Source organism: Bos grunniens, chromosome 24 (assembly GCF_055505025.1).
Source record: "Bos grunniens cultivar Pamir isolate PY7600 chromosome 24, Bosgru_T2T1.0, whole genome shotgun sequence".
Taxonomy (NCBI): domain Eukaryota; kingdom Metazoa; phylum Chordata; class Mammalia; order Artiodactyla; family Bovidae; genus Bos; species Bos grunniens.
Window position 1 is genome coordinate 21,627,633 of NC_141188.1, and position 18,631 is coordinate 21,646,263.

Sequence of the window (18,631 nt, forward strand, 5' to 3'; positions counted from 1 at the left end):
AAGTAAAAATCCAACATGATCTTCAATGGCAGATTGGACTGAAGAGCAAAAATGAATGGCAGTACTTGGGAAGAGCAATGTCACTAGGGATTATGTCATATTCCATAATTTCAATAAAATTTATTTATGATGATCATGATTTTGCACATCTGTGAAAAATTAACATTGAACTCTTCTCAAATTAGATGTTTCAAATTTTATTTTCCATCAAAAGAAGATCCATGCATACATAGAAAATCCATTTATTTTATTGAAATAATTTAAATTGAACTACAATTTTGAAGAATTGTTGAAACTCGTTAATGATCAAGGAACCATACCACTACTTTCTTCATTCTGGACAAAACTTTAAAAGTTAGGAATCAATCATCTAAGCCTATTGAAAGTGCTTTAAAATCTTTTCTTCCACTGTTAGCAGTATTATGTGATATTTCTCTGAGTGTTAATAAAAGAAAACAGAAAGAATTTAAATACATATTGTTACCTGTGAGTATCATATTGCCTCTGCAAATAAGACTGCATAGGTTCTGAATGAAGGAGTAAGCTTATGTATCATATTAATATTAAAAACTTTCAAAATTAACAAACATAGTATTATTGATATAGCTGGCACTCATTCAAAGTAAGTATGGGAACTGTACTTTCATATATACATTTTTTGTTATGACTGCAAATAAGAAAAAGCGACATAATAGTCATTTTCTTATCTTAATCACCTGTACACACACTTTTGATGAATTTTTAAGAAAACTTATGTTGTGTCTATTTAGATTATGTTTACTAAAATATAATTTATGTCTATTGAAATTTTAAAGAAAAATTTTATGTCACATTTCATTTTATAGTATTTAACTTATATATATTTTTTTTAGTTTTAGTCTACAGAGATGAACAAAAATAATGAAAACTGGTTCCTTTAATCATAGTTTATTCAGGGAGCCTTGATCCAAATCATCTAGAACAGGGGTCTCCAACAATTGGGCCACTGACCACTGGTCTTGGCCTGTTAGGAACTGGGCCGCACAGCAGGAGGTGAGCGGCGAGCAAGCGAGAGAAGCTTCATCTGTACCTGCAGCCGGTTCGCATCACTCCAGTTACTGCCTGAGCTCCTCCTCCTATAAGATCAGCTGAGGCATCAGATTCTCATGGGAGCATGAACTCTACTGTGAACTGCACACGTGAGGGATCCAGGCTGTACACTCCTTATGAGAATCATCCCAACTCCATCACCCTCCACTCCCTGAGCTCGTGGAAGAATTGTCTTCCATGAAACCAGTCCCTGGTGCCAAAAAGGTTGGGGACTGCTGATCCAGAATACAGCCAGTCTCCTTATAATACTTTTTTGAAAAGTTTGCTTTGTCCCAACATAATTTATATATTAGGGAATAATATATGCAAATTTCATGTTTGCTTCTGAACAGTTGTTTCTGTGAAACCCATAGCTGAACTGAGACACCTAGGAACTTATAAAATGCACACACCTGAAATAACCACCAGTTACCTCAATTCCCCAAGGGTGTAACATTACAAAGCTGTGTTTCGCTATCCTTTTATTAATACATTGTGGACTTTTCAACATAATAAAACAATTAACATCCCCCAAATGTCTAAGCATCCTGGCTCAAAAACATCAAGCAGTACATGCAAAAGCAAAGTTTCAAGTACTGAGGAGCAGATTGATACAATAAAATATTTGGAAAGAAACAAGAGAATGTGCCATCCCCTGAGCAATAACTATAAAGGAATCCACATTGAGCACCATCAGAGATAATCTGCAAAAAAGTCTATGGCTGATATAACTTCAAGTGCTGAAAAGTCACAAAGAACACAGCCTAAAACTGAAGGAACTGAAGGCCAAACACCAAAATAACCAAGAGCAACCTTCTTGACAAAGAGAAAGCACTCTCAATATACAATGACCTTCAATGTGAATCACCAAACCTGTGTAGAAATGGCTCCCTTTCATGCTAGTTATGGCTGACTAAATGCTTCCAAGTATCACTTTATCTGTCTCACAGAATTCAGGGACTACTGCTATATATTTTGAAGAAGATGAGGGATACTTTGTAACTGAATAATAGTATGTCTAAGAAATCTTTTCTTCTTTAAAAGTGAATGCTACATAGAGTTTTATATAAAGTTAGGAAGAAAAATGCTTGAAATGTTATAGTGCATGAATTATGAAACTACAGGTCAAAAATACCACTGATGTTGTTTGAGATGTTTTGAAATATGGTTCTTATTTCCCATATTCAGAGATTCATCTTATACAGTCAAGCAAATGAAATCAGCAAAGGTGCCATTTTACCTACCAAGGGTAGCTTAATTTTAAAGTTTTTTATATTACTATTAGATCAGAAAATAGCAAAATGCAAAGGTATAGCAGAAAGTAAAGGATTCCCGACTCACAAACAGATCCATTCGCAAAGGGTGGAAGCCATGTTGACCCAGTGTGTTTGAGCACAACGTGTCAACAATCATTAGCTATTTGATAACTGTGTTGACTCACCACTGTCCCCTATGACACACACCACAGGGGAGATACATTCTACAAAATTAACACAGGTGAGTCACAAAACAAACAAAAAGACAGCAGCAAAAATAACCTTCAAGAAGCCAGATTTGCTACAATATATTATATAAAACATCCAGTTTTAAATGAAGAAACTACAAGAATTGCAAAGAAACAGGAAAGTGAGAGAGTTAACTCTCAGTCAGGTTGGTAAGGAGTTCAGGGCCCTTGAGGAGGAGAAAGGGGTCTGGGGCTCTTGAGGAGGAGAAAAGGCCAAATCATTTTTTCTACATTCCTTCATTTTAATCATATAAAACGGTGTTTTCTTTAACCCCAGAGCTAAGGATCACACAACAAAACGATTCATCTTGCTCATGGCTATATTTTTCCTTAAACTCTGTACTGATGACCATGTAACAACAGTGTATCCTGCTTGAGGACAAGTTTCTCCTTAAGCACCTTCTGACTAATCCTGTCATCTTAAAGTGTATGTTGAGAGAGTGGGTCTGGTAAGACCTTTACAACCTTGAGACATTCTTTTGATTTTTTGCTAATAGCCAATTGAAAAGTGTATAGCTCCCTTGCCAAGACCAGCAAGTGGGGCGCTCTTCATCCTCCTTCTGATGTCTATGTCAGAAGCTTTCTCTGTCCTTTTCACTGTAATAAAACTTCTGCCACACAAAAGCTTTTGAGTGATCAAGCCTGGTCCCTGGTCCTGAAGCTAAATCTTTGGAGATCATGAATCCAACACTGTTCACTGTAAGCTATCAAGAGGGTTCCCCATGCTAAGAAAACTAAACAACTGTCTCTGAGGGAGCTGAAATATTGGACTTCAAGATTCCAAAAGAGCTATTATAAATGTTGAAAGACCTAAAATGAAATATGTTTAAAGAATTAAAGGAAAGTACAATATTGACAACAAATGGATAATGTCAGAGGGAATATAATATATGAAAGACCCAAATGGAAATACTGGAATTGAAAAGTGTAAGCTAAGTAAAAAATTTAATAGAGGGGCTCCTCAGCAGATGCAAAGTAGCTAAAGAAAGAAAAGTAAACTTAAAAGTAGATCAATAGAGATAATCTTCTCTGAAGACCAGGGGAAAGAAGGGCAAGAAGGAGGATGAAGAACACTTAACAGTGGGGAACTAGGACGCCCCTTGTGGCTCAGACAAGAATCTGCTTGCAGTGTAGGAGACCAGGTTTGATCCCTGAGTCGGAAAGATCCCCTGAAGAATATTCGTTCCAGTATTCTTGCCTGGAGAATTCCACGGACAGAGGAGCCTTGCAGACTACAGTCTGTGGCATCACAAAGAGTCAGATTTGGCTGAGTAACTAACACTTTCACACTTTCAGGAATATCTACTTACATGAAATGGTAGTCCCAGAAAGAGAGGAAATAGAAATGGAGAGGGGAGAAATATTTGAAAAAATGAGTCAAATATCTTTATTTTGATGAAAAACATTAATCTTCACCTCCAAGAAGCTCAACAAATTCCAAGAATAAACAAAAAAGATCTACACTTAGACAAGTTATGGTCAAGTTATTTAAAGCCAAGGAAAAAGAAAATCTTCAAAGAAGGAAGGGAGTTGACTCATTACATGTAGGGAACAAGAATATATTTATCAGAAACAAAAACAAAGAAATTGAGGAAGGCACAAATAAATGGAAAGACAGTGGGAAAAAAAAAAAAAAAGAATACATTTAACAACTAACAGGTAATAAAAACTGAGCAAAAAGGCAATGGAATGGCACAAAGTTCCAAAAGAAATAAACTGTCAACCAAGAATTTTATATCTAAACTAGACAAAATGAAAGCAGAGTAAAGATATTCCTATGTTTAAAAACAAAGCAAAGCCAAAAAAAGACTTAGAGAATAGTTGCTGTTAGACCTATTAATTGGTGAGTTATGAAGCCAAATATGATGTATCTATAAAATGGAATACTATTCAGCAATAAAAAGAAGCAAACTACTGAAACACGTTCCAACATGGATGAACCTCAAGAAATAATGCTAAGGGAAAGAAACCTAATGCAAATAGCTCTCTATTGTATGACCCTATTTATATGCTGTTGCTAAGTTGCTTCAGTCATGTCCGACTCTGTGTGACCCCATAGACGGCAGCCCACCAGGCTCCCCCATCCCTGGGATTCTCCAGGCAAGAACACTGGAGTGGGTTGCCATTTCCTTCTCCAATGCAGGAAAGTGAAAAGTGAAAGTGAAGTCGCTCAGTCATGTCCAACTCTTCGTGACCCCATGGACTGCAGCCTACCAGGCTCCTCTGTCCGTGGGATTTTCCAGGCAAGAGTACTGGAGTGGGTTGCCATTGCCTTCTCCAACAATTTATACGAGGTGTCCAGAAAAGGCAAATGCATAGAGACAGAAGGCAGATTAGTTGCTGCCTAGGCCTGAGGGCAGTAATAGGAATGGCTGCAACTGGGCCTGAGGGATCCTCTAGCAGGCATGGTCCTTAATGGACCAATGCTGGTTATAAAACTGGACTGTTGTATACTCCAGATGTACACTGGATGGTTGTACACTGTATTAATTTATTAATATCATCAAATAATATACTTAAAATGGGTGAATTTTATAATAAAAAGATAACATTCATTTATTAACTACCATTTACTGAATGCATACCATGGACAAAGTACTGATCTAGGTACCGTAGTACTGATTTAAATACTGGAGTCATCAAGAATATAGAGCCGGCTGTAATGAAAATCCACATTTTAATGGAAAGAGACAAATTAGGAAACAAATGACAAGGTCATTTGTCTTTTTTTAAGTAGTATAAGACTAAAAATAGGGCTATTTGATGAAGAATAATTGGGGTAAGTGACAGAGGCTCAAGGTACCCTTTCCACTTCTTTACTTATGTCAAGATTTCTGTCATCTTTACAAGTTTGATTTTGCTATGACAGAAACATGTCATTAATATGGGAGAGCCACACTTCAACTTCATCATGTTGATAGGCCTTTAGAGCCTATTGGCTGAAAAGTAATTTGATTTGGGAGAGATTTATTGCACAAAGTCCTAAATGCTTATGGCAATATGTAACTAGTAAACAGTACAATTTGTAGAAAATAGGTAGAAAGAGGTAAAGTTAAGTATAAGAAAAATGAAGAAAAACAAGCATTTCAAATAGTGGGATAGATGTTGCTTTCCTCTCTGCTAAGAGGGAATAACAATGAATATTCAAATGAAAAATTAATTATAGAAAGTTTATAATACATAGTTTCTTTAGGGTCTGGAAATCATTATGACTTATTGTATACTGATAATTTTTGGACATTTTTTGACTGAGGTCATGATTAGGATGATTACTTAAGCTGGAAACAGTCTACAGAGCACAAAAGTTTAAATCAGCTCTTTAATCTGGACAAAGTCTAAAAAGTAGGAGAAGCCCTGATCATTGAAGCCTGTCCTAAAATGCTGCTATGGATAGGAGAGAAGAGGTATGAATAGCAACAACACAAAGCTGAATTCTCATAGCAGTTTTCCTGTGAGATGGAAGGGAGTGAACTCAGGCATCTAAACGAGGTGGTGACCCTGGGTGATGATTCCAAATACAAAGAGCATGTGCTTATTAGCAGAGACTGGCCTACTGGCAATAATCTTCACGTTTCTATATATCTCAACAAGAATCGATCAAGTCAAATTGTATGGAATGCCTATGCCAGCCATCACCATCATTTGTTCAACACGGTCCATGTGTCCAAATGAACTATATGTAAGGGGCATCCACCCCTCAGTCTCACCGAGGAAGACTGGCACAACTTTAGTAGCACAGGCAGCATCCAGGTCAATCAAGCATATTAGCTAAGTCCTAACAATCTAGTGATTTAAATGACATCACAGTCCATGTGTTTTGACTACTCTCTGAACAAAAACTTTCTCTTAGAGAGAAGGACAGGGCAATCTGCTTCTTGAGAAAAACCGCTGAACCTGGAAGTCTTGCTGTGCTAATAAAATATTAATAATGGTTAGAGTTCCTCTCCCACTTAATACTTTTCAGGTTGGTGCAATGGGTGTCCAGTGTAAAGTATGGCTACTAGTCTATAAGATATTTAATGTATTTCTTAGAAAAATAAATGAACAACTGTACATGTTTGTTAACTTGGTTATGAAATACTGCTAAAGTTGCCAACTTCAGCCCACAAGAAAGGCATTTTCCTTAGTTGTCGCAAACAATGTTACCTTTTTATGTTCTCCAGAAAACACTCTGATCAAGTGTGGCTTCTTTCTCACAGGGTAGCTTTCTAAGCAAAACTGTTAGGCAGCATCAAACACATCTGTAATCAAGTGCTTACAAAACAGACAGAATTTTTTTTTGGCGGGGGGCGGGGCACTATTAAGAAAATAGAAACTTTCATTAACATAAAACTCTCCTAATATTCATAAAGCCAAACCTCTCTACACACAGAATCTTTCTTCTCTGAAGGCATACTTGGAGGGAAAGGCAGGGGGAGAAAGCTGAGGTGTTATGGAGAAGTAGGGGGCACAGAGGGGAGCAGGGAAGAGTAGAGAAGAGAGGAAAGAAAGAGCAACATTTAAACCCAGAAAAACTATAGTAAAGAAAAAAATCACTTTAGTACAGTTCAAATAGGTTTTTAAAAATTACTTTAAGCTTGAAGGACTCATTTTTGTGTAAAAAGTTGCATATTTGATTATCTCACTCTAAAATTAAAATTAGTTTAAATCTATCTACACAGAAAAATCATAAAAAAGTACACAAGAATGACTACAAGTGATGACAAAGAAAGAGGCTTGTCAGTTTCCATCTTACAGACTTTCTTGTTTTCTAGTACTTGTGTGATTAGGCACATTCATCATCTCTTCAAACAGAAAATATTTCTAAACTATCTATCCCCAGAGGATAATTTAGGAAGATGTATTTATAAAACTCAGCAGTGACCACAGGACTAGACAAGGTTAGTCTTCATTCCAATCCCAAAGAAGGGCAATGTCAAAGAATGTTCAAACTACCACACAACTGCACTCACTTCACATGCTAGCAAGGTAATGCTCAAATTCCTTCAAGCTAGGATTCAACAGTATGTGAACTGAGAATGTCCAGATGTACAAGCTGGATTTAGAAAAGGCAGAGGAACCAGAGATCAAATTGCCAACATCTGCTGGATCTTTGAAAAAGCAAGAGAGTTACAGAAAAACATCTACTTCTGCTTCATTGACTATGCCAAAGCCTTTGACTGTGTTGATCACAACAAACTGTAGAAAATTCTTAAAGAGATGGGAATGCCAGGCGACCTTACCTGCCTTCTGAGAAACCTGTATACAGGTCAAGAAGCAATAGTTAGAACTGGACATGGAACAAGGGACTGGTTCCAAATTAGGAAAGGATTACATCAAGGCTATATATTGTCACCTTGCTCATTTGACTTACATGCAAAGTACATCATGTGAAATGATGGGCTGGATGAAGCTCAAGCTGGAATCAAGATTGCTGGGAAAAATATCAACAACCTCAGATATGCAGATGACACCACCCTTATGGCAGAAAGTGAAGAGGAACGAAAGGGCCTCTTGATGAAGGTAAAAGAGGAGAGTGAAAAAGCTGGCTTAAAACTCAACATTCAAAAACCTAAAATCATGGCATCCAGTCCCATCACTTCATGGCAAATAGATGGGGAAACAATGGAAACAGTGACAGACTAATTTCTTGGGTTCCAAAATCACCGGGGACAGTGACTGCAGCCATGAAATTAAAAGATGCTTGCTCCTTGGAAGAAAAGCTATGATCAACCTAGACAGCATATTAAAAAGCAGTAACATTACAAAGGTCCATACAGTCAAAGATATGTTTTTTCCAGTAGTCACACATGGTTGTAAGAGTTGAACCATAAAGAAGGCTAAGCGCCAAAGAATTGATGCTTTTGAACTGTGGTGATGGAGAAGACTTTTAAGAGTCCTTTGGACTACAAGGAGATCAAACCAGTCAATCCTAAAGAAATCAACCCTGAGTATTCACTGGATGGACTGGTGTTGAAGCTGAAGCTCCAATATTTTGATGGGAAGGGCCAACTCATTGGAAAAAAACTTGATGCTTGGAAAGACTGAAGACACGAGACGAAGGGATGACAGAGGATGAGATGGTTGGATGGCATCACAGACTTACTGGACATGAGTTTGAGCAAACTCTGGGAGATGGTGAAGGACAGGGAAACCTGCCGTGGTGCAGTCCATGGGGTTCCAAAGAGTCAGACATGACTGAGCAACTGAACAACAACAAATTTATAAAACACTGCATGATATAGGACTCACTAGCAGTTTGATCAACAGAAGACATTTATTTCCATTATACTAGCACTGAAATTCTCAAACTTTAAAGTTCATAAGAAGAACCTGGTTGCTATTGTTCGGTCACTAAGTTGTGCCCAACTCTTTGCACCCCATGGACTTAAGCACACCAGGCTCCTCTGTCCTCTACTGTTTCCAAGAGTTTGCTCAAATTCTATCCATTGAGTCAGTGATGCTCTTTAGCCATCTCATCCCCTGCCGACCCCTTCCCCTTTTGCCTTCAATCTTTCCCAGCATCAGAGTCTTTTTCAATGTGTCAGCCTTTCGCATTAGGTGGCAAAGTATCCGAGCTTCAGCTTCAGCATCAGTCCTTCCAATGAATATTCAGAGTTGATTTTCTTACAATTGACTGGTTTGATTGCAGTCCAAAGAACTCTCAAGAGTATTCTTCACCATCACAAAAATCACTTGAAGGGCTTATTAAAATGTAGATTTTGGGGACTTCCCTCATGGTCCAGTAGCTAAGACTCTGAGCTCCCAAGCAGGAGATCTGGGTTCTATCTCTGGTCAGGGAATTAGATCCCATGTGCCACAAGTAAGAGTTCACGTGCTGCAGCTGAAGATCCTGCATGCCACAATGCAGACGAAAGGTCCTGTGTGCTGCAACTAAGACCCAGCACAATCAAATAAATAATAAAACATTTTTTTTTAATTCAGATCTTTGGGCCCCACTGCCAGAGTTTCCAATTCAGTAGGTCCTAAGTAGGTCCAATTGGTCCTAAATAGGTCCAATTCCAATTCAGTAGGTCCAATTCAGTAGGTCCTAAGGATTTACATTTTTACAAAATATCCCCAGTGATGTTGATGCTGCTGGTCTAGGAGACACATTTTGAGAAGCAATGTGCAGCAAATGTCTCCTGACTTCATGAATGGATTCCACTGACTGTGGGGAGTGAGGTGTCAACTACAAATTGGCACTTGTCATTTACCTCTACAAGGATTAAATCACAAGCTGCTAAAACTGCTGGCCTTCAATACTCCCTGAAAGCAGTTCAGGGCGGAGGGTAGTAATAAGTCCCTCTGTACTTGGGGAAAAACTGGCAGGAAACATCTTCAGATAGTTAGATATTTTCAGGAGAGAGTTAATAAGCCCAATTCTTGTAGCTCCCCCTATCTAGAAAAACACTAAAAACACTTCATGGTGATGACTGTTCCTTGTGACTGGCAAAAGCTTCATGAGATTACCAGAAATCTTTTGAAAAAGTATGTGCTTGACTGCATGTACTCCCCTTTCATCAAAATCTCATATATACGGACCTTCCGCCCTGCTTCTTCAGGGCAGTTTCCCAGAGCTATCTGAGGTGCCGTCGTCTCCTGGGCTGCGGTCCTCATTTTGCTCCGAATAAAACTTAACTCGCAACTCCCACACTATGCCCTTCTTAAAGCCTACAGAGTGTTCAGATGTTTTTCATTTCCTTACTTCATTCAGTGGGCCACACAGATTTTCCTTTCCTGCTCTGGCTTCTTTCTCCATGACTGGTTAAGCGTCAATCATTGATCCTATTTTTGTGAGTACTGGAATAATTCTTTTCCATTAAAGTAGGTGCCTTCTGTTCATAAGTTATCTCTTCCTTAGAAGTCTCTCTGTGGTCTACATATAACTAATAGAGGAAAATATACTTGGAGTTCTTTTCACTTCTGTTGCAGTCCCCTTTATTCTTATTTTGTAGCAACTACTTTTCAGCATTTTTAGCCCAGCACAGTATCAGATGTACCTGATTCAGCTCTTTTGTTCAACAATGCTGGTTAAATTTTCTACTTTCGTACTTATCTGAATTTGCTTTTATTTTAAGATCAGATCTATTTATTACAAGAGACACAAAGCTTTGGGATACAGAGGATTATTGTCCTATCCATAACTACATTTCATTTCTCTGTCATTTCAGGGATTAACAGATTTTCACAAAGCATTGCATCATGAAGGCACATGAGATATATGATAAGAGAATCTTTTAGTGGGCGAAATCAAAGTTTATGTTTATTAAGAGTTAAATATAATTCCTATAAGGATATGTTAATAAAGCTAAAATACATGCCCAAAGTAACTGCATCTAGAGTCAAAACCTTGAAATTCGGTTTCTAGCCTGAAAGCCAAGACTTTAGGAAATATTTATATTTCTGTAGTTCTTATTTAAATCTCTATTACCCTTTTATTATTTTGGACCCTCAAAATAAGTATCTTCCATAAGGTTCCTATTATACATCAATTTGGGCTCTCTTTAATTATAAGTTATAATAAATCTGAAAAAAAAATGTAGCTTCTATTCCCTTAAATTTTCTCATTTAAGTTTATTTTTGGTCCACGAGGTTATATCTTTACCTTCTTTAAAAAAGCAAAACCCATTCAATACTGTTATCTCCTACAAGTTTTTGTTAACTGTGCACTTAATATCATTATGCTCACAATATATTTTCTCCCTCCATAAAGCCTCTTTGTTTTCTTAAGAATGCCATTAAATTTGCATGCTAAATCTAAAAACCACATTTAGAAGATAGTTTCCATAAAAAATTTTATTTTGGGGTATTACAGAAGGGGATACACTTACCTGTCCACTATAAAGTAGAGAAAATATATAAAACAACTGTTTTCAGACATTGGACAACAGGTAGTAAAGGTATATGATCTCTGAAAAAGGAAATGAATGAGCTAAGCCATACAATGTCCCTGGATTTCTGTTTGGACAAACATTTCAGGCTATGTGGGAGGGAGGGGAGTCCGAAGCAGAACACAAAAGTCTTGGTGAATTATGAAAACAGAGGTCAGAATTCAGGGAGGCTGAGGTTGAGACAAGTTACAAAACAAAGTACCAGAGTAGAGAGAGCTACTCAGAAAAACAGTTGAGTAATCTGTACATTTGAGTTTTTGCTGAATGCCAAGACTGCACACGTGTAGAGTGAAATTGCAATAGCCTGGGAAAAGAACAACAAGGGAGTTGTAAGCAAAATAATTTCCAGAAGTCACACAAAACAGGGAGATGTAAAAGTTTTGATGAGTCATAGTTGATCCCAGGACATTGACTCAGTCCTACTGAGAACACAGAAAGAGCTAACAGAAAGAGCTAAAACAGTTGCTAGAGAAAAGACCAGACTACAAACAAGTCCTAATAAAACTTAAACATAAGCTTCTAAAAAGTCAAGATCTACCAATAACTTAAATGTCTGGGCAATGGCACCCCACTCCAGTACTCTTGCCTAGAAAATCCCATGGACAGAGGAGCCTGGTAGGCTGCAGTCCATGAGGTTGCTAAGATCAGACACGACTGAGCGACTTCACTTTCACTTTTCACTTTCATGCATTGGAGAAGGACATGGCAACCTACTCCAGTGTTCTTGCCTGGAGAATCCCAGGGACGGCAGAGCCTGGTGGGCTACCATCTATGGGGTCGCACAGAGACGGACATGACTGAAGCGACTTAGCAGCAGCAACAGCAGGACATTCTGTAAAGGAAGATAACAAAATCTGGATACTCATTCAGTTCAGTTCACTTCAGTTGCTCAGTCGTGTCCGACTCTTTGCGACCCCATGAATCGCAGCACGCCAGGCCTCCCTGTCCATCACCAACTCCCGGAGTTCACTCAGACTCACGTCCATAGAGTCAGTGATGCCATCCAGCCATCTCATCCTCTGTCGTCCCCTTCTCCTCCTGCCCCCAATCCCTCCCAGCATCAGAGTCTTTTCCAATGAGTCAACTCTTCGCATGAGGTGGCCAAAATACTGGAATTTCAGCTTTAGCATCATTCCCTCCAAAGAAATCCCAGGGCTGATCTCCTTCAGAATGGACTGGTTGGATCTCCTTGCAGTCCAAGGGACTCTCAAGAGTCTTCTCCAACACCACAGTTCAACAGCATCAATTCTTTGGTGCTCAACTTTCTTCACAGTCCAACTCTCACATCCATACATGACCACAGGAAAAACCATAGCCTTGACTAAACGGACCTTTGTTGGCAAAGTAATGTTTCTGCTTTTGAATATGCTATCTAGGTTGGTCATAAACTTTCCTTCCAAGGAGTAAGCGTCTTTTAATTTCATGGCTGCAGTCACCATCTGCAGTGATTTTGGAGCCCAGAAAAATAAAGTCTGACACTGTTTCCACTGTTTCCCCATCTGTTTCCCATGAAGTGATGGGACCAGATGCCATGATCTTCGTTTTCTGAATGTTGAGCTTTAAGCTAACTTACTCACTCTCCACTTTCACTTTCATCAAGAGGCTTTTCAGTTCCTCTTCACTTTCTGCCATAAGGGTGGTGTCATCTGCATATCTCAGGCTATTGATATTTCTCCCAGCAATCTTGATTCCAGCTTGTGCTGCTTCCAGTCCAGTGTTTCTCATGATGTACTCTGCATATATAAGTTAAATAAGCAGGGTGACAATATACAGCCTTGACGTACTCCTTTTCCTGTTTGGAACCAGTCTGTTGTTCCATGTCCAGTTCTAACTGTTGCTTCCTGACCTGCATACAGGTTTCTCAAGAGGCAGGTCAGGTGGTCTGGTATTCCCATCTCTTTCAGAATTTTCCACAGTTTATTGTGATCCACACAGTCAAAGGCTTTGGCATAGTCAATAAAGCATTAATGTAACATATATACCAATGAACATATATATCAATGAACAACAAAATATTATAAGATATACGATGAAATTTGATTAGTCAATTAACAGAAAAAGAATGCAAACAACAAATGATGAAATTAGCACATGACAATTTTTAAAAATCTATTATAAATAAGTACAACACTGTTTAAGTTTTAAAGAAAAACATTAACATAATGACAAAAGAAAGATATAAGAAATAACCAAATTATCATTGAAAAATGATAATTTTTCAATAGATGAAAAATTACAAATCTAAATTGGTAACTCCCAAGCAGAAAAACACAAATAACACCAAGGAGCACCATTATCAACTTGCTAAAAACTAGTGACAGAAAGTTTTTGAGTAGGAACAGTAAAAAAACACATTCCATACAAAGAAAGAGAATAAAGGAATCTTATTTAAAAATCTCATTAAAAAAAAATGCCAAGCAGAAGAAATTATGGAATATTTTTTAAATGGTGAAGAGAAAACAAAAACACATGGGTAAGCCAGAACTGTATAAAAATTTCTTTAAAAAATTGAAAGTGAAATAGATATTTTCAGATAGATAAAAGAATTTACCCCCAGTAATCTATATGGCCATAAACAAACAAACATATATCTTCAGGTATAAACAGTACTAGACAGAAACTTGGAAACAAACTTCCAGAAATAAAAATACAAGCTTTTTTTCCCCCACATATAAAATGTATCTAAAACAAAGATAATGAGCCCAAGCATTTCCCGTGGAGGCCTTCTCCTCTCCCTGCTATGGCATGTGCTCATCTGTTGATAATCAGAGTTCTCTGAAAAGGAAGTCATCTGGCAAAAATGTCACTTTACCTGCTGTGTTCAAGGATCTCATTAGACTAGATATTGTGAATTTTGTTCACACCAACTTGTACAAAACAACAGACAACCCTACACTGTCAATGAATTAGCAGGTCATCAAACCACTGCTGAGTCTTTGGTTGCTGGCTGGGCTGTGGCTTCAATCCTCAGCGTTCTAGGCAGTGGGACTCACTGTTCTGGCCAGGGTGCTTTTGGAAATATGTATCATGGGGGCCACATGTTTGTGCCAACCTGAATCTGACAACATTGGCATCGCAGAGCAAACACAACACAGAAGTGATTTGCCATCTGCTCTGCCCTGGCTTCCTCGGCCTTACCATTTTGTTGGTTATGTCTGAAAGTCATCAAATTGAGGAAGTTCCTGAAGTTCCTTTGGTGGCTGAAGATAATACTTAAGGCTACAAGAAGACCAAGGAGGCTATTTTGCTTCTTTAGAAACTTAAGGTCTGGAATGGTATCATAATGGTCTATGCTTCACAGTTAATGAGAGCTGGCAAAGCCAAATGAGAGTCTGTCATCATCTCTAGTGTAGCGGACCCCACATCATCTATAATGAGGATAAGGGCATCATCGAGGCTGTCAGAAACACGCCTGGAATTACTCTGCTTAATGTAAGCAAACTGAACATTTTGAAACTTACTTCTCATGAGTATGTGGGATGTTTCTACATTTGAACTGAAAATACTTTTCACAAGTTAGATGATGTGTATGGCACTTGGTGTGAAGCTGCCTCTCTCAAGAGTAACCACAACGTTTCTATGCGCAAGATCTTCAATGCAGACCTTAGCAGAATCTTGAAAAGCCCAGAGATCCAAAGAGCACACGACATCACAGAGTCCTGAAGAAGAATCCCCTGAAAGACTTGAGAATCATGCTGAAGCTAAACACATATGCAAAGACCACATGCTGGATGGAACACCATTCTTCCCCAGGACAAGAATCACAAACTCTGGATGAATAAGGCAGCAGCAGTGTCAGAAGCCAAATCAGATGAGAAGAGGGTTCCAGGGAAGAAACCTGTGGTGGAGAAGAAAGGAAAGAAGGCTGCTGGTACTAGGAAGCAGAAGAGGCCTTTTGTGGGCAAAAAAGACAAGTGACCAAAAAACCACCAGCTGAGTAAAAGCCCACAGAAAAGAAACCGACCACAGAAAAAAGAAGCCTGCTGAATGAACTTATATTTGTGCATTCCATAAGGGTCAAATCATTTTAGACAGCTAATTATGATCAAAGAGGCAAAAAAAAAAAAAAAAAAAAGCCCCAAATGGAGATAATGCTAAAACTATTTAACCAAAAAAAGGCAGGAAAAACTAAAGAAAAAATGGTGAAAAATACAAAGCAAATTAAAAGATGTTAGATTTAAGTGCAGTCACTAATAGTCCTAGAAAAAGTCACAGATTGTAAGATAGGATAAGTCCAACTATATGCTATGTATGAGAATCTTACTTCAAAGACAATATAGGAAAAAAGCAGAAGGATGGACAAGAATATACTATACAAATACTAATTACAAGAAAGATGGAGTAGCTATATTAATATCATACAAGGTATTTCAGAACAAGTAATATTATCAGGGATAAAGAAGCATGTTTCAAAATGGAACAGCTTAATGCACCAAGAACACATTATAAATCTAAATGTAAAGGCATCTAATAACTCAAAGGTATCAGAAACTCAAAACATGTGAAGGAAAGATGGATAAACATAAAAAGAAAAATGAGCAAATCCACAATCATATCTGGGGCTTTCAAAGCTTTCAGTCAATAATGGAAAAAGCACACTAAAAATCAGTAAGTATATAGAAGACCTAAACAAATACTGGTAAAAAACATTAACCCAATTGCTACATTTTGAATATTCCACCCAATAATTAAAGATTAGGTTATTTTTACATGCAGATAAATATTTAGCAAGAGAGTCCATATCACAGATGTTATAAAACAAGTCTCAATAATTTCGACACTGAAATTGTGGAGAGTCCATTTTCCTCAGAAAGCTATCTGAGAAATCTGAAAAAATTTGAAATTAAGAAACATTTATAAATGATTATAAAGTGTTCAAAGAGAATTAGAAAATATTTCAGAAAAAAACTCCTACAACATAAAGTGTGGGATATAGGTAAAGGCATTCTCAGAGGGAAACATAAATTTAAATGCTTATATTAGAAAAGAATAAAGTTCCAAACCAACAATCTAAATGCCAATCTTGGAAGTCAGAAAAAGAAACGCAAACTAAAGCTGAACTAAGTAGAAGGAAAAACAAACATAAGAAATAAATTATATAGAAAATAAGTAATAAAGAAAATCTAGTAAAAGCTATTCTGTTAAAAAATCAGTAAGAAAGGTCAAGAAAAAAAGAAATTATCAAAATAAAAAATGAAAAACAAGCACACAGATGCAGATGCCACAGACACTATCAAGTTATAAAGAAACGAACAACTTTATGCTACTTATATGGTAACTTATGACATGTAGAAATTCCTTAAAAGACAGGAATTACCAAAACTGACTGAAGAAAAAAGGGAACATCTTCATAGTTCCATGTCATTTAAAGAATTTGCACCATGTCAATTAAAGAAATTTCTACCACAAAGATAGAAAACAGAAAAAGGAAGAAACAATTTCCAACTCATTTAATGAAGTCAGAATTACCTTAATACCAAGCCAGACAAAACTATTACTAAAAAAAAACAAAACTACAGATAACCACACAAACAGATAATGTTAAACTGTAGGGGAAAACAAGACAATTCAGAGATAACCAAATGGTCACCTGTCTTTGACACCCACTGTCAAAATCTCCACACACAATCACTGTCAGCTGTAGACCAGTTAAGCCCAGTGGTTCCCAGGTGTTCATAGTCAAACACAGAAAAAATCTTTCATCGGAAATGTAACATCTAAAGGGTTTAAGGTAGAACTAAGAAAGGTAAATACTAGAATTAAGTGAACTCTTTGCTACCTTATGCTTTACCGCAATGAAGATTTTAAGTAGTCTCCCACTGATATAAAAAAGTGTAATAACCATCTGCCTTTAAATTACAGGAGGAAGAGAGTGTGACTTTATAAAATGTTAGCAGCAGTATTCAAAGGACGCAGAATTCACTTGTTTACTAAGAGAGTCATACTGTAACATGATCAAATTATGTGCCTGATGGGCTATGGAAAGTTATCCTAAGCCAGTAGAATATGTAGGATGGCTTAGATTTTCATAACTATTTTTTCATCTTAACTATCATCTCCCAAAACAAAAATTTCTTAACAATTTAATGAGAACAAAACCATACCAGGATACTCTCTATTTCTTACATTCAAATTAAAAATACAAAATGACAGAAGTAAAGGAGTAAACTTGGAATTCTGACAAGTCTCCAGACTCCTAAAACTGCCATGTGATAGCAGTACTATGGACCAAGTGAAAGCATAAAGTGTCTCTTAAGAGATTTCCTCTGGAAAATACATGCAATTTAGCATTCAAAGGTCTTTAATTTTCCATGGCATTATTAAATAGCAGCCTTCTCTCCAGGCACTTTGCTCTCTAAACAGGACACAGCAGCAAAAACAACCGGCCAATCTCTGGACAGTTGTGTCCTAAGACTGCAGTACCAGCCTGAGACTTTAGCCACTTTTGATTTTAAAGCCATCATTCTAAAATTTCAACAGCAAGTACAGTGGGTGATTAAAGATCACCCGTTATGGCTCACTATTAATAAATTCTCATCATTATATGCATTTTGAAAATTGAAATCTATTGTTGCTTCAGTTGCTAAGTTGTGTCTGACTCTTTGCAACCCCATGGACTGCAGCACACCAGGCTACCCTGTCCTTCACTATCTCCCAGAGTTTGCTCAAATTCATGTCCATTGAGTCACTGATGCGATCTAACCATCTCATCCTCTGCTGTCCCCTTCTCTTGCCTTCGATCTTTCTCAGCATCAGGGTCTTTTCCAATGAGCCGGCTCTTTGCATCATGTGGCCAAAGTTTTGGAGCATCAGCTTTAGCATCAGTCCTTCCATTAAACATTCAAAGTTGTTTTCCTGTAGGATTGACTGGTTTGATCTCCCTGTAGTCCAAGGATACTCTCAAGAGTCTATACTCCAATAAGAAATTTAACCAGAAATTCTATACCATTAGAAGGGAAATGGTGCTGAGTGTCAACAGCAGTTCTGACCTCAATTTCATTGAGGCACCCACCTGAGTGAGTCCCTACTAGGTCAAGGGCCAACTAAATTCTTCAATTAAAAACAAAAAAGCATTTAAGGAACATTTATGCTTTAACTCGGAGAAGGCAATGGCACCCCACTCCAATACTCTTGCCTGGAAAATCCCATGGGCAGAGGAGCCTGGTAGGCTGCAGTCCATGGGGTC

At 37.7% G+C, this 18,631-nt stretch overlaps 1 protein-coding gene and 1 pseudogene across 18 annotated transcripts in view; one reads left to right on the forward strand and one right to left on the reverse strand.

Moving 5' to 3' along the window:
- The window catches only part of KIAA1328 (KIAA1328 ortholog), a 425,847-nt gene that overhangs the window by 193,117 nt on the left and 214,099 nt on the right, over window positions 1-18,631 (reverse strand). The window lies entirely within an intron of this gene.
- LOC147345921 (large ribosomal subunit protein uL4 pseudogene) lies at window positions 13,796-16,872 on the forward strand (annotated as a pseudogene). Its single transcript, XR_015153708.1, has one exon. The product of XR_015153708.1 is annotated as a large ribosomal subunit protein uL4 pseudogene (transcript).